The sequence below is a fragment of the Pan troglodytes genome, chromosome 19 (genome assembly GCF_028858775.2).
Source record: "Pan troglodytes isolate AG18354 chromosome 19, NHGRI_mPanTro3-v2.0_pri, whole genome shotgun sequence".
NCBI classification, from domain to species: domain Eukaryota; kingdom Metazoa; phylum Chordata; class Mammalia; order Primates; family Hominidae; genus Pan; species Pan troglodytes.
The window spans coordinates 50,020,480-50,034,990 of record NC_072417.2 but is presented as its reverse complement, the minus strand read 5'-3'; the positions used below and the strand labels follow the sequence as shown (position 1 = coordinate 50,034,990).

The window sequence follows — 14,511 nt, the reverse complement described above, 5'->3', positions numbered from 1 at the left end:
TATTAAAATCCTAAGGAGGAGACAATCGAATCTATTTACTAGTCATGAAGTAAAAGCGGATCATCGTGAAGGTCTTCATCCTCGCCGTCTTTGTACTGAGTAGACTGGGGCCAGGAGCAAGGGAGGGTCTTGCTGTCTCGGGTGGTGGAGGGGAAGGCAGGAGAGGCAGGCACACTCGGTGTAACCTTTTGAAAAAACTATCCTGGGATCTTGGCTCAGTTATTCCGATGCTGAGTATGCTAATCACATCTAATTTTCATTGATTCTGAGAAAAACATCCACATATAAGTAGACTGTGTTGTTCAAGGGTCAGTCATACCTGGCCCTGGCGGCAGCAGGTCCCCACACAGCTTAGCGCTTGAGCCAGTCCTGGCTGCTGCGTCCCCCAAAGCTGTATACCCACTGAGCAGGACGCAGCCTGTACAGGAATTCAGGTTTGGTTCTCCTTCCCCTCTTGGGGGCTGTTTCCTCATCCGTAAAATGGGAGGCTGATCCCTATCTTGCGCATTTCAGTACGCAGGGGAGCTGACTCCTCTTGGCAGCTGGGTCTTGTCCCATCCTACTGAGGGGGAAACTGAGGTCAACCCACCAGCCTAGAGTCAAACAGCTGGAAAGTGGCAGTGCCAGATTTGAGCCTGAAACCAGGTTCTTTTTTCAGTCACCTTGCCTAGCCATTCATAGAAGTTTTTAAATCTTTTAGGAGCTATCACATGCTCATGGTAGAAAAATTCAAATGCAATTTCCTTTTTATACAAATGTTTTGTACCCACTTTTTTTTTTGAGACAAAGTCTCACTCTGTTGCCCAGGCTGGAGTCCAGTGGCACGATCTCAGCTTACTGCAGCCTCCACCTCCTGAGTTCAAGCGATTCTTCTGCCTCAGCCTCCTGAGTAGCTGGGATTACAGGTGTGTATCACCATGCCCAGTTAATTTTTGTATTTTTATACAGATGGAGTTCCACCATGTTGGCCATCCTGACCTCAAGTGATCATCCCACCTTGGCCTCCCAAAGTGCTGGGATTATAGGCATGAGCCACCGCGCCTGGCTCACTTTTTTTTTTTTTTTTTTTTTTTTTTTTGAGAGAGGGTCTTGCTCTGTCGCCCAGACTGTGCAGTGGTGCAGTCACAGCTCACTGCAGCCTGACTTCATGGGCTCAAGCAATCCTCCTACCTCAGCTTCCCAAGTAGCTGGGACCACAGGCAAACACCACCTCACCTGCCTAGTTCACTTTTTTTCTTGTAGAGGTAGGATCTCCCCATGTTACCCAGGCTGGTCTCAAACTCCTATGCTCAAGCAATCCTCCTGCCTTAGCCTCCCAAAGTGCTGGCATTACAGTGTGAGCCACTGCACCCGGCCCTGTACACACTTTCTACACTGCACTTTTTTTCACCAACTTGAAGACTGCTCCAATTAATCCATGTGGTGCTTCCATTCTCTGAGTACTCAGCCGATAGAACCTCCCAGATGTATCTCCCTCATCCCCCTTGGATGGACAGCTAGGGGATCCCGTGTTTTGCTGTTGCAAAGGACATTGCAGTTGGTAGCCTTGTGCAGATGACTTCGGGCCCAGGTTAGAGGGCACATGTAATTTGCATTTGGGTCCATATTGCCAGAAAGCTCTCCAAAGAGGTAGTACCAGTTTACCCTCCCATCCCCAACTAGATTGGGCACCTCTTTCCCCATGCCCTCACCAGCTAGGCAGATGCTCTGTGCCAAGAAAACCAAACAGCTGCTTCCCTTACAAATACTCAAGGGCCTGGGCATGTGTGGGGGCCTGAGTCCAGCCTGCACCCGTTACCAACTGCAAGATCTCAGGCAATAGGCTTCACCCCATGGGGCTCAGTTTCCTCATCTGTAAAACAGTGGTGATTGGATTATGGTGAGAAGTTTGTAGATGCAGATGCCTAGGACAGTGCCTGGAACATTGAGGCCCCAGGTCAGAAGTGGCTGTTCTTATGAGTCTGCATGAGTCTTGTACCCCATGACTGCAGTCATGGGATGGGGGCCCAGCCCCTAGGATGGATGCTCAGGCCTCAGACCTGTGTTTTGGGAAGGGTTGAAGGGAAGGGAAGAGCAATGTGGGGAATTACCAAGGGGAAAGGGTGGGATTAGCTTATCCTAGCTTCCCACTGTGCCAGTGGGGAAACTGAGGCCCAGAGGGGCCCAGGCCTTGAAGTGATTGCAAGTTCAGCAGCATGAAACTGCTCTTTATCTGTGCACTGCTGTCAGGAACAAATGCTGAATGGAGAGTCCGGAGGGTTGCCCAGGCCACTGCAGGACCCAAGCTCTGAGACTGAGGGCTTGGGGACACAGAGCCAGAGCCTTGTCCTGAAATCCTGGAGGGTGCTCCTTGGACAGGACAAAACTTGTATTCTCTCTCTGAGCCCAGCCTCAGCAGACCCCAGAGTCTTCCAGGGCTGAGATCTTGCCGCACCAGCTGCGGTCACAGACCTGCCACACTGGCTTGACCTGGGAGTTCCTTACAGCTGCAGAACCCCTGTCCCACCTGACCCGCTGCATCAGAATCTGCGTCTCACCAGGATGTACACTTTAATGTTTGAGGAGCACTGAGACTCAGCCAGGATGATACTCTACCTGCCTGCAGGTACAGGCCGCTGCTCTATGGGCAGACCTCAACCCTCAGCCCCAGAATGTCCTCCCCAGCTCTGTCACAGACACACGTGGCTCCCTGGGAGGCATAGAAAGTACAAGACTTGGACCTGGCTCCCCATGAACTGGTGGCCCTGGAAGTTGCTACCTTTTATTGAGCCCCTGCCAGCTACCAAGCACATTATCCCATTTCGTTTCACAACAGCACTGAAAGTTTGCTGTTTAATTTAGAGTATCTTGCAGCTTAGGCACACAAAGCACAGAGAGGTTAAGTAAACTGCCCAAGGTCACCCAGCATATACATATGCAGGAGCTGGGATACGAATCCAGAGCTGTCCCCAGCACCAGAGTGTAGCCATTTACAGTCAGAGTGGGCATGGGGGCAGATGGTGGCTCCTCTCACCCCTGAAACCGGAGCCCCAGCCCCTATGAGCCCTCACAGTTCATTGGTCTGGCCGTGGTGAATCTGACCTCTCAAAAGCCTCCCTTTCCAGAGCAGAGGCCTGCGATTCTCCATGCTGGAGAGCCCGCCAAGAGGGATTCTCCTACAACTTTCCAGAACACAGCAGTTCTGGGGCCAGGCCAAGCTAGCTATGTACAGCTGGAAGAGGCTCTCTCCCCAAGATGCTGAGTGACTAGAAGCCAAGAGGGAGGGAGTTCTGGAATGGTCTGCAGCAGCTGGAGGTGAGGCCTGAGGGGGCTGGGGCGGGGCCTGGGAAGAGGGGCCAGTGCACAGAGTATTCTGAACCGCAGAAAGTATTCTGTTCACTCTGGGAGAAAAACAAGAGTGTTGTTCAAAACAGCTGGACGCCAGGCCCAGTTGCCCTCGCCTGGTTTTTACTCTTAAACACCTTTGCATTTCATGGCTGTTCCAAAGAGAGAGAAATCAGCCAGTTGTCCATTCAGACACAAGACAAGGCATCAGCCGACAACCAAAGGCAAATATTTTCCATGTTGAGGAAAGCCTCCCGGGCGGCCCCAGGCCTGCCTCTGGAGCAGTGGCTGGCTGGTGGCTGGCTCTCCCCGAAGGTCGCTGCTTCTGGTCAGCAGACTGTGCGTCTGGGGGACTGGCCAGGATCCACACCCACCCAGGGAGCGCTGGGGGCAGCGGGGTGGCCATCCTAGGCCCGTAGTAAATGGAAGCTCCCTTCCTGGCATGAGAGCAGCCAGGCCTCCAGGGAGGCTAGGACAGCGTGGGCCCCACAGTTCCCTGTCTTGAAACCCCAGCCCTTGATATCAAAATGGGACCTGTTAGTCTGTTGTCGGGGAGGGGGATTTAAGTGCCCAAAGCTCTTAGGCCCTGAGTGAATTTTTTTCAGCACAACAGTAGCTACACACAGTTGAAGAGTGTGGCACATGGCTACATAGGGTTTGTATTTGGTCTACAGATGAAGAAACAAGACCCATGTGGACTTAGGCCTCATTATCATAATTCTGCAGCCCCAGGAGCCAAATCCCCACATGGAAACCCTTAGTAGGTAGCCTGGCCAAGTGGGTAGCGGGAAATCAGTGATGGTAGGCCCTGGGACTTCTCTCTAGTCCCCTCCCCACCCTTTTTTTTTTTTTTTTTTTAATAGACGGAGTCTCGCCCTTGCCCAGGCTGGAGTGCAGTGGCGCGATCTTGGCTCACTGCAGGCTCCGCCCCCCAGGGTTCACGCCATTCTCCTGCCTCAGCCTCCTGCATAGCTGGGACTACAGGCACCCGCCACCTCGCCCGGCTAATTTTTTGTATTTTTAGTAGAGACGGGGTTTCACCATGTTAGCCAGGATGGTCTCGATCTCCTGACCTCATGATCCGCCTGCCTCGGCCTCCCAAAGTGCTCGGATTACAGGCGTGAGCCACTGCGCCCAGGCTTTTTTTTTTTTTTTTTTTAAAGACAAGAGTTTTACTCTTGTCCCCAGGCTGGAGTGCAATGGCGCAATCTTGGCTCACTGCAACCTCCGCCTCCCAGGTTCAAGCAATTCTCATGCCTCAGCCTCCCGAGTAGCTGGAATTACAGGCGCATGCTACCATGTCAAGCTAATTTTTATATTTTTAGTAGAGACGGGGTTTCAACATGTTGGCCAGGCTGGTCTCAAACTCCTGACTTCAAGTGATCCACCCACCTTGGCCTCCCAAAGTGCTACGATTACAGGCGTGAGGCATCGCGCCCGGCCACCCACCCTTTTTTTCTCCCAAGAAAACCAGTTTTCTGAAATTTTCAGGGGGAACCAGGACCTCCTCGCCCATGTCTTTTACCCCTGGGTGCCTGTATCCTGTATTCACCAAAGCCCCACGGGCATCTCCCCGATTGAGGTCCCACCCCTCAGGGCCTAGGACAGGGGGACCAGGGAGGGCCCCCAGAGGCTGGAGTTTGGAATACCCCCTTCTCTTCTCTGGAGCTCAGTTTGCATGTCTGTGAAATGACAGGTGATGTCACTTCCCAGAAGGGCAGTTTGAGAGAAGTAAAATCTATTGAGGCACCTTGGACACAGGAGGGGGTCAGACAGCATCAGCCTTTGAGGGTGCTACAGTTACACAGCTCCAGCAGTCTGAGCCTTATCAAGACCTTTCCAGATATGAGGGAAGCCCATGCCCAGTGTCTAGCTGGCTGGGGGAGAAGCCCCTTGAGAACCCCCACTCTGGAATGCTAGGCTCTGCATTTGCTTAGGAGGCTCTGTCCCTGTCTCTCCCCTTCTGGGCCAGCCTTGCTTTCTGGGCAGGCCCAGGAGTGTCCCGGGCCCAGCACTCAGAGTCAGCGCTGTCTTTAATCTGTATTCCACAGGCATCCTCACCCCCTCCCCTCCCAGGAGCTAGGAACCTGCCAGGCTTCTTACCTCTCTGCTGGAATCTCCACCCCCCACCAGAGGCTGCCCTCTTGGGGAAGGGGCCCAGCCCTTGAGGCCTGTCTCCTCCAGCCTAGCTAAACCACAGAGAGAACTCCATCTCAGGTTCCCAAATAGGCAGTATTCTTCCCCGCCACCAAGCTAGGCAGCTCCTGGCGGCTGGAATGCCCTGCTCCTTTCTCAGCCCACCACTTCCTCCAACCTTCCGTCCTCTGTGCTGCAGCAGGGAGTCTTACCCCACCTCCTTCAGGAGGGAGGTGCTCACGGGTTCCTATGCCTGTGGGTCTCCAGGATTGGGCACGGAGCAGTCTGCAAAATGTCAAGTGAGGGAGAGATCCAGTCAAAGCCCCAGGGGGGCCTCTGAGCTCAGTCAGCTCCTCTGCTGCTCCCCACCTCTGGGGGGAAGGACAGGCTGGGGTTTGCATGGGTGGCCTTTTGGAGAGCAGAGTAATGGGAGCCTACTTGAACTTCCTGCGGCCTCATTCCCTGACTGGGGGCGGAGGGTAGTCTGAGCTGCTGGCCTGGGGTGCTTGGCCGCAGGGGAAGGGGCTGGGAGGGAGGGGTCTGGGTGAGTCTAAGGGAGGGTGAGCCTGAAAATGGGACGGCAGCACTAAACTGCCTTCGGGGAGTCCCCACTGTGCGCCCCTGGCACTTTCCCAGTCCCCTGGCGCGGTCGCAGGCACGGGTGGGGTCTGCCTCAAAGTTGTTGGTACGGCCAGCCCGCTGCTGTTTAAATGGTGTGTTTGTTTAGAGTGGCTTAGGGAGGGAACTGGAAATGGGGGGCGGGGGCAGCGCCCCACTTGGCGCCACCGCTGCCGGAGGGTCTGCGTGTTAGAAGCCCCAGCTTCGTAAATGACCGAAGAAGGGTGGGCGTTGAGGAGGGAAGGCCGAAAACCAACGGGGGGCTCGGGGCCCCGGGCCGGCCGCCCCCTTTTTGCGGGGGGAGAGCAGGAGCCGCCTCTCGCAGCCACTCTGCGCGCGGGGTGGGAGGGAGAGAGGGAGGCGAAGGGACGACAGCGCTGGGCTCCCCGCCCCCATCCCACCCGGTTCCAATATTTCGCAGAAAGGCACGCGGCTCCTAATCGGTCTTTTCCAGGCTGAGATTTAGCCGCGCGATGCCCGCGCAGGGGCGGGGGCCGCGGGCCAGGGGAGGCGCTCAGAGTCCGGAGCCGCCGAGCGAGGTGAGGAGCCCGCGTCCTCGGCTGGTGGAGCGGGCGGGCGGGCGCGCAAACCCGAGAGGCAGATATAGAAAGGGGGGCAGGTTAAAAATAACCCTCTCCGGCTGGGAAGCTCGCGCGCGCTCTCTCGCCTCGTTCGGTGCCAGAGGACTCCAGGGGAGGTGGCGTTGGGGAGGGCAGAGCGGGATTCCCCCTCCTCCGCCGGGCGGGGTGCCCGCCTGCGCGCCGCGGTTGCACGTGTGCGGGACCGCGCGCCCGGGCCCCCTCTGCACCCGGTCGGTGGGTGCCCCCTCCCCAGGACCGGGCGCATCTGGCAGTGGCCCCCCGCCCGCAGCCTTGCGCGGCTGGAGGGAAGCGCTCCATTATTCATTATTTACGAGCGTTAATAGGTTTGAGCCACGGGGGCGGGGGGTTGGGGGGACGACGAAGACCCAGTGGGGACCGAAGCATTAGAAGAAGGGATAGGGAGGGAGGGGGAAGGGCGGGGGCGGGGCTGTGCCGCGGCCTGGAGGAAGAGGTCTCGGCCTGGGGCCCGGCGAGCCGGGCGCACCTCTCCGCCAGGTTTCTCCACACCGCCGGCCGTCGAGGCCGCTCAGGGCGCCAAGAGGGCAGGACGGGCCTTAGATTTTGCTCTCGGCCTCTGTCCTTCGCGTCCTCGCCCTTACCGAGGCGTGGGGAGGGAGCTGCGGAGGCCGTACGCCCCGCCCTGCGCGCCCCTTGCCGCCGCCGCGTCCCCGCGGCAGCCCCGGCCTCATTTATCATCATCTTTGGTCAAGTGGAGTGTGCAAGGAACAGCTGCTTCACTCGGCTGACTTCCGAGGGCGGCTACGGGAGAATCAGGGAGATGAATGATGGGGGCTGGGGGGGGCCGCAGCCCCCCGGGGTCCCCGCGCAGGCGAGAGGGAGGCGGGGAGCGTCCAGGGCCGCCTCCGCCTCATGGCGAGTGCAGCGCCCCCTTCCTCTCTCCTGGCGCCTGCAGCGACCGGGGACCGGGGGACGGGGGCACCGAGGACCGGGCCCGCCCCGGGAGGGCACTGGGCGCGGGGAGGGGGGGGGCGCCCTTCGCCGGCGGAGCACTGGCGGGCGCGCTGCCGGCAGAGCCCGAGGTTGCCGTGACCTTGCTGGGGTCAGCGGGCTGGGCTGCGGAGGCGGCGGCGCGGCGTCTTTGGTGGCGCTTTCCGGATTGGCGCAGAGGCCGGGAAACAAGGCGGGGGCGGGCGGGGGAACACAAATAGAAGGTGAAATTTTACCTGCCCCTGAGGGAGTCCTGCGGATTTTCTCCGGCAGCAGCAGGCGCTCTGCCTTTGTCTTACACGGCTGAAACATCTGTTGCAGAGGGGCGGAGAGGCTGCAACAACCCCCACACACCCTGCGCTGCTCCCCGTCCCCCTCTGCCCCAGCCGGGCTGCAGGACTCCAGGCGCCGCGTTAACCCTGCTCGCGCTGGGGCGCGCGCCCGCACTCGCTGCCGCAGTCCAGCGCCTCGCGTGGGGCTCCTCGCCCCCGCCCCGGATCTGGTCCTGGCGGGGGCGCCCGGTGACCCCCCCCTCCACCTCGATGGGGTGCTGAGGTGTAGGCGGGGGGCGGGGGCGGAAAGGGTTAATGGCCTAGTCGCAGACCCTAATTGTCAGAGCCGGCCCCGCTTCGTTTCAATTACCCTGAGTAGAGACTGAATGCGCAATTAACGAAGTCAGCTTGCCAACTGGAAAGCCGGCCCCGCTTTCACGTTGAGCAGAATACTCCACCAGCTGACTTGGACGAAGCAATTTCCTCCTCTCTCTCCCCTTTTTTCTCTCCTTCTCTCTTCCAATCCCTCTCCCTCTTTTTCTCTCTCCTTAATAATAAAATTATACCAAGCAGTTTGCGGTGTGGCAGGCGGCCAGAAAAGCGTTTCTTTAAACGCCGCCGTCTCACAATTAGGCAGCAAGAGGATTTGACACGCCGTGGCGGCCTGACAGGCGGCTTCCTCCCCTGGGGACTGGGGGGAGGGAGGGGGTGCCAATTCCCCGCTCCCCCAGGTGGAACCGGGACTGGGAGGGGCTGGCCTGCTGTGCCTCCCCGGCTGTCAGAATGGCTGCAGCGAGGGGGTGTCAAAGGCAGGGAAGCGAGGGGCGGTTCCGCCTAGGCTGGGGAAGGCGGAAGGCAGCGGCACATTCCACGACTCCTCTGGGAAGCTGGCGTATCCAGGAGGGAGACCTTGTTCCCCTTTCTGTTTGACAGACAGGCACTCTGGGGCACAGAGCTGTAGACGGATCTCAGCCCTGCTGGGCGTCCTGCACAAGCCACTGGCCCACTCTGGGCTTCTTCCATTAATCCCTCGGCAAAATGAGGGGGAGATTTGACCTAGAATGTGCTCTGCAAAAAGTGTCTTCCCGTGGCTCATTGCCCTTAACAGCTGGTCTTGTAGGCCAGGAGAGGGGGGTGTAGGCAGCACCACGTAGAAACAAGCCGGAGACCCCTATGCGGTTTGGGTGGCAGACCCATGGGCCTCAAGGCACACAGGAGGGTGGCTCGGCGGGGAGCCATGATGCAGGCAGCTAATAGATGGGGTGACTTTGAAGGATTGCCAGGGATTGGTGCCATGAGGACAGAGGATACTGAACACTAGCTGCAGCAGCCGGGCCACTTCAGCTCGGGGAAGGCCCAGAGAATTTGGTAGAGGTGGGAGGTAACTGCAGGGGTCCCCATTTGCTCTTTGCAGCCCCCCAGTCCCACCCAGGCTGCTGCTTACATGGGGTGCCTTCATCCTTCCTCACATAGTTAAGCCTTTCTTCCAGCCTTCCCTGATCACCTCCTCTCCCCACCCCCATGGGCCCCTGGGTGTCACTACATCTCAACACCACCAGGGCAGTTGTATGTGTGTCTGCCTGCCTCTGGAGAGCAAGGGCCATGTGCTGTTTCCTGTGTGTCTCCGGCACCCAGCTCGGCCCACATCCAGACTGTAAGCTGAGCAGAAATGTGCTCCACTGGTGAACCAGTGCAGGCACTAGGGGCTCTGGAGGAGACAGCACACACTTTGTCTCTCCTTCCTGATTGGCTATTGCATGCATCCTGGCCTCCAGGCCCCTCATCCTCAAACCTGTCTCTGGGTATCATCCCTTTGGTCTGTGTTGGGGGTTAAATGCACTCAACACAGAACCCAGCACCCCAATCCATCTCATCTGTTTATTTATCCAAGCAATACTGAAGGGACATCGATTCTGGGGCCAGTTTCTGGGTTTGGAGCTTAGGGTCAAACAGAGGAAGTCTCTGCCCTCCTCAGGCTACGTTCTAGTGAGGGAGGCACATGTGAAACAGCTCATTGTACCATCAATTATGTAATTACCGCTGCCATGAGAGCCACCAAGGAGCCTGGCGGGGGACCCAGGAGAGTAGGGGTGGAGCCTCGCCCGGTGTCTGGTGTGGAATGCCACAGAGGTTCTCACCGGCTCTGGAAGCCTCCAGCCTTTCCAGTCCCCCTCCTCTCTGCACCTCCTTTCCAAGGCCGCTGAGTGCCCCTCCTGCATGGGTCTGCCCTGCCTCCCCCCTGAGCCCAGGGCACTCGCCTTTCTGCTCTCCTGCGTTGCTCTGCTTATCTGTGCTGGTCCCAGAGCTTCTGCTGGGCCCGTGAGCGCTGTTCCTCCTGCTCTGGGTGCCATCGAGCCCATGCAGATCCCCTTTGCATCGGTTCTGTCAGCATTTGACCCCAGGAGCTTGTGATCAAATTCAGGCCACAGACAGTTTCTCTTGAATTCTCAAGTATGAAAGAAAAAACTTTGTACTTGGTTGATAATATTTTCTTAAATGAGAGCTATCCCTTTTTGTAAAATCCTGATTTCTGTCTTTTTCAAGGGAAAAGCTCAGAAGCTTTGGCACCCTGGCTTCCCACTCCCAAGTGGCCGCAGTCCGCTGGTGCTGAGAGGGGCTGCTGCTGCCCCTCCCCCCCACTTTATTTGGGAGCAGGATCGCCAGTTTGCCTCCATACCCACCTGCCCACTTCCCTGCCAGGCCTCAGGAAGATGTTCTTTGTCAAATGAAGCAAAGCAGTGGCCACCCCTGATCTCCCGCTGCCTGGCCCACCCACATGTGCTCTGTGTCGCCACTCCACTGCTCTTTCTGGATATTTTCACAGGGTTACTGTGACATTTTGTGCATTATTGATTTAGTAAATATTTATTGTTCTGGACAATGGGGAGTAGCTGTGAACAAAACAGGCAGAAATCCTTGCTCTCATGGAACTTTTGTTCTAAAGAGGAGACCAATAATAAAGCAAGTCAAGTTTGATTACAACAAGGTCAGTCGTGGGGGTGCAAGGGGTGCTGTTTCAAACAGTGGTCAGGGAAGGCCTGTTGAGAAGGTGACAGAGGTGACAGAGGAGCCAAGTCTTGCAGCCAGGGTAGAGAGCTGTGTAGGTATCTGGGAGTGGTATTTCCAGAGGTAAAAGGCTTGCCCAAGGTCACACAGTCAGCCAGCAGTCAGACAAACCTGCAGACACTTGACACCTCTGTGTTTCCACTTCCCCAGGGAAGTAAGTCATGCACCCTCTGGGCATGTGGGGTAGGGAGGACAAGGCTGGGGCCAGACAGTCCTGTGCCTTCCCTTAGCAGCCAGGCCAGGAGTGGTGGCTCATGCCTGTAATCCCAGCACTTTGGGAGGCTGAGGTGGGCGGATCACCTGAGGTCGGGAGCTGGAGACCAGCCTGACCAACATGGAGAAACCCTGTCTCTACTAAAAATACAAAATTAGCTGGGCGTTGTGGCACATGCCTGTAATCCCAGCTACGTGGGAGGCTGAGGCAGGAGAATTGCTTGAACCCGGGAGGCGGAGGTTGTGGTGAGCCCAGATCGCGCCATTACACTCTAGCCTAGGCAACAGGAGGGAAACTCTGTCTCAAAAAAAAAAACTAGCAGTCACACCTAGCCTATCTCATCCTTATCATGCAGCCTCCTACAAGGGCAGGCACTCCTGGGGCTTGGGGTGGGGAGAATGGAGCTGGCTGGAAGCACCTCTGTGGGTCCCATCTGACCCCTGTGCCAGGGTCTGGGCCAGCCCCTTGGTCTTGCTAGGCCCAGGACTGATTGTGTCTGATGGCATCAGCCTGGCCTCGTGGGGGAAGGACAGGGGCTGTGTCCACCAGCAGGACCCAGACAACTGCCTGGGCCACCAGACCCTTGCCCTGTTAACTGTCTGCGACCCAGCAATCAGCACCCCCCACCCTTTTTCCCTTTTCTTCATTTTGACAGAGACACGGAGAGGTGGTGATGCTTTTTGTTCAGTGGTGAATAAAGTGATCTAAAAAAAAAATTACTGTCCACAAGAGACTGATCAGTACAGAACTGATAATAGGTGAGCTCCTCCCGGCAGCCTTCCCTGGGGGGCCTAGGAATGCCTGCAGCTGCTGTGGAATCCCATGTTGCTCCCCCACACCTCACAGTGGAGGTGGGACGGCTGGCCATCTGCCCCTCGTCCCTGGACTGTGGGCCCTGCGGCCCAGGTCTCCCGGCCTCTTGATAGCTGTATCCCAGGAATCGGCACCAAGGATCGGTGGGGTGGGAGTGGAGAGCAGGGCACAGCTTTAGAGTTAGGGGACCTGGGCACCTAGGCAGGGGGCCTGGCTGTGCCCATGAACAGCAGGTGGGGCCAGGCCAGCGGGTGGGCGTGGTTAGGCCCTGCAGGGATCCCATTCAGCTGGCTTAGCAGGTCTCAGCTGTCCCCACAGCTGGGTCCCTGGAGGAGATGGTGTTGGGGGCTGTGAGGGGAGGCTCCTCAAACATCTGGAGAGTCCAGATACCTCTGCACTCTGAAGGGCCCAGAGCCCCCAGCCACACCAGGGCTCCCCCAACCTCAACTGAGCCTGGCTAGGGCTGCCCTTCTGCTTCTCACCCCATCACTGGCATCCTGATATTTGGGACCCCCAGACCCTATAGAGAGGGCATGTTGGTCACCCCGTGGGATTCTTCCTTGAGCATGGGGGGGCCATGAATGAGGAGGGATGCATATCCAAGCGTTGCCCACAGGGAGTGGTCTGGAGGGGCTGCCTGGTCCTCTGGGGTTCCTGATGTCCTAGGAGGGTCCTCCATCTGCCCCAAGCAGGCCTCTCAGCCCATGGACCCTAACCTGTCCCAGAAGCCTATGGGCACCCAACCTCTTGTCTTGTGGGCTCCTTGGAAACTCGCCCCCTTCCTCCCATTCAAGCCAGGCCCCTAGGATATGGAATTGAGCCCGTACGATAGCAGTGAATCTGGCGAACGATTTCTCATTTTCACCAAGTCTCCTGTATTGATTATTCATCACCCACAACAGATGGGGAGGCCCGAGGAGTTCCACCTTCTCCACCCCTGCCTGGACTCCTCCTCTGCCCTGTCCTCAGCTTCTGGAGCCCTGGTACACTGCTCCTTCATTCTCAGGTTCCCAGGCCTTGAGTGGGTTGGGTTTTTAAATTTTTTTCTTGCAGCTACAAATCATGAAAACAGGTCATAAAACCACCTTGGGTAAGTAGGTGGGATGGAACCAGTGGCCTCGGAGCTGCTGCTGGGGATCAGGAAGCCCCCAGTCCGTTTCTTTCTCCCTCTCTCCCTTTCTCTTAGGAAAAAATTCCAGCCACCACCTCCCAGCTGGGCTCCCTCAGGAGCCACAGCAGCTCTGGGCTACACTGTGCCCATTTCGCTGACTGGGGCCTCAAGCCTGGGGTCTGAGGAGGCTTTAGGCCTAGTGACCTCTCCCTGAGGCTGCCCAGGGGACAGTAGTTGCCTTGGTGACAGTGGGTGGCTGGTGACCATCACTGCCCATTAGTGGACCCACCCGAGGTGGGTCTGGCTGCTTAAAGATGAGGACAGAATAAAAAAGTGAGGACCCTGGCCTGAGGCTCAGGCTGTCACAGGCTGCAGCTCAGCCCCTTGCCCCACAGCAGCTTTGGCTTGCATCCTGCTCCAAGAGACTGTTCCTCCAAAGTGGGAGCCCCTCATGGGGGCTCAGGACAGGGGTGTCCACCCGTGGTCCAGTCACTGCCGCTGCTGCTGAGGGCGTCCTGCATCGGAGCTTCCCTGCGGGTGGGCTCTGCTCTGGGGTCCTAAGCAGGGCACTTGTCCTGAACCTCACTTTTTTCTGTAAAGGGGGAGGAGAGATTAATCAAACCGTTGTTCAAGAAAGCCACACAGAGTAGGTGTTCTGCAGCCGCCTTGCTCCCGCCTCAGCAGTCCTATAGATTTCTGGAGGGAAAGGGCTGAGGTCTTTGCCTAAAAGAAGGGCTGTGCCCCAGGTGTGCCACACTGCCGAAGGCCTGTGAGAGCCGCTGGCCTTGCACCGTAGGGTAGCTGGGAGTGCCCCCACTATGTTCATGGCTTGGAGTGAGGACACCCATTGCTGTGTCAAGGGGAATCCTGATGCCCTGGGTGCTATGTGATTCCAGCTCATGCTCCCTGCTGTGCCTGGCCTGCCTCTTCTGTCCAGCGCTGAGAAGACTAAGTTCCAGGATCTGATTCTAAGGGTGAAGTGTTCGTGTATCTGGTGCTTAGAGGATGCCCTAGACTCCGCCCCTCCTGCCTTCTAGTTTCAGCAAGAACTTTGGAGATAAGGCCTGGACCAAGTGTCTGAGAGGAGAGGCAGGTTGGGGAGAAACGGATGGATGGGAATGAGTGGGGACCGTCCGGGCAGTGTGGTTGAGCTGGACCATGAGGAGTGAGCCCAGTGGGTGGGGGGTGCCCTCCCTTGTCCCCTCTCACCACCCCTTCTCCCTCCAGCCCAAGCCACAGGCCAAACCCACAATCTGCCTGCTAGGCCACTTCTTCCCTGCCTCCAGGTTCAAAGGTCACCATCGTTCTGCCGGGGCCGGGGAGGGGGGTGCTCTTTCTGCCCCCTCCTCTCCTGAGGCCTGCCCAGCCCAACCCAACCCAGCCCAGCCCTGCTGCCTGCCTCGCCTT

The 14,511-nt window shown here is 57.6% G+C and overlaps 1 protein-coding gene across 7 annotated transcripts in view; it reads left to right on the top strand.

The window, feature by feature from the left end:
- The window catches only part of RAI1 (retinoic acid induced 1), a 130,027-nt gene that overhangs the window by 94,110 nt on the left and 21,406 nt on the right, over window positions 1–14,511 (top strand). Inside the window, exon 1 of one of the 7 annotated variants that reach the window (XM_016932326.4) lies at window positions 6,020–6,617. The exons of the other annotated variants lie outside the window; for them this stretch is intronic. The gene's annotated coding sequence lies outside the window, so the exon portion shown is untranslated. Of the gene's footprint in view, window positions 1–6,019; window positions 6,618–14,511 lie in introns of those variants that run through there. 7 annotated transcript variants of the gene reach the window in all.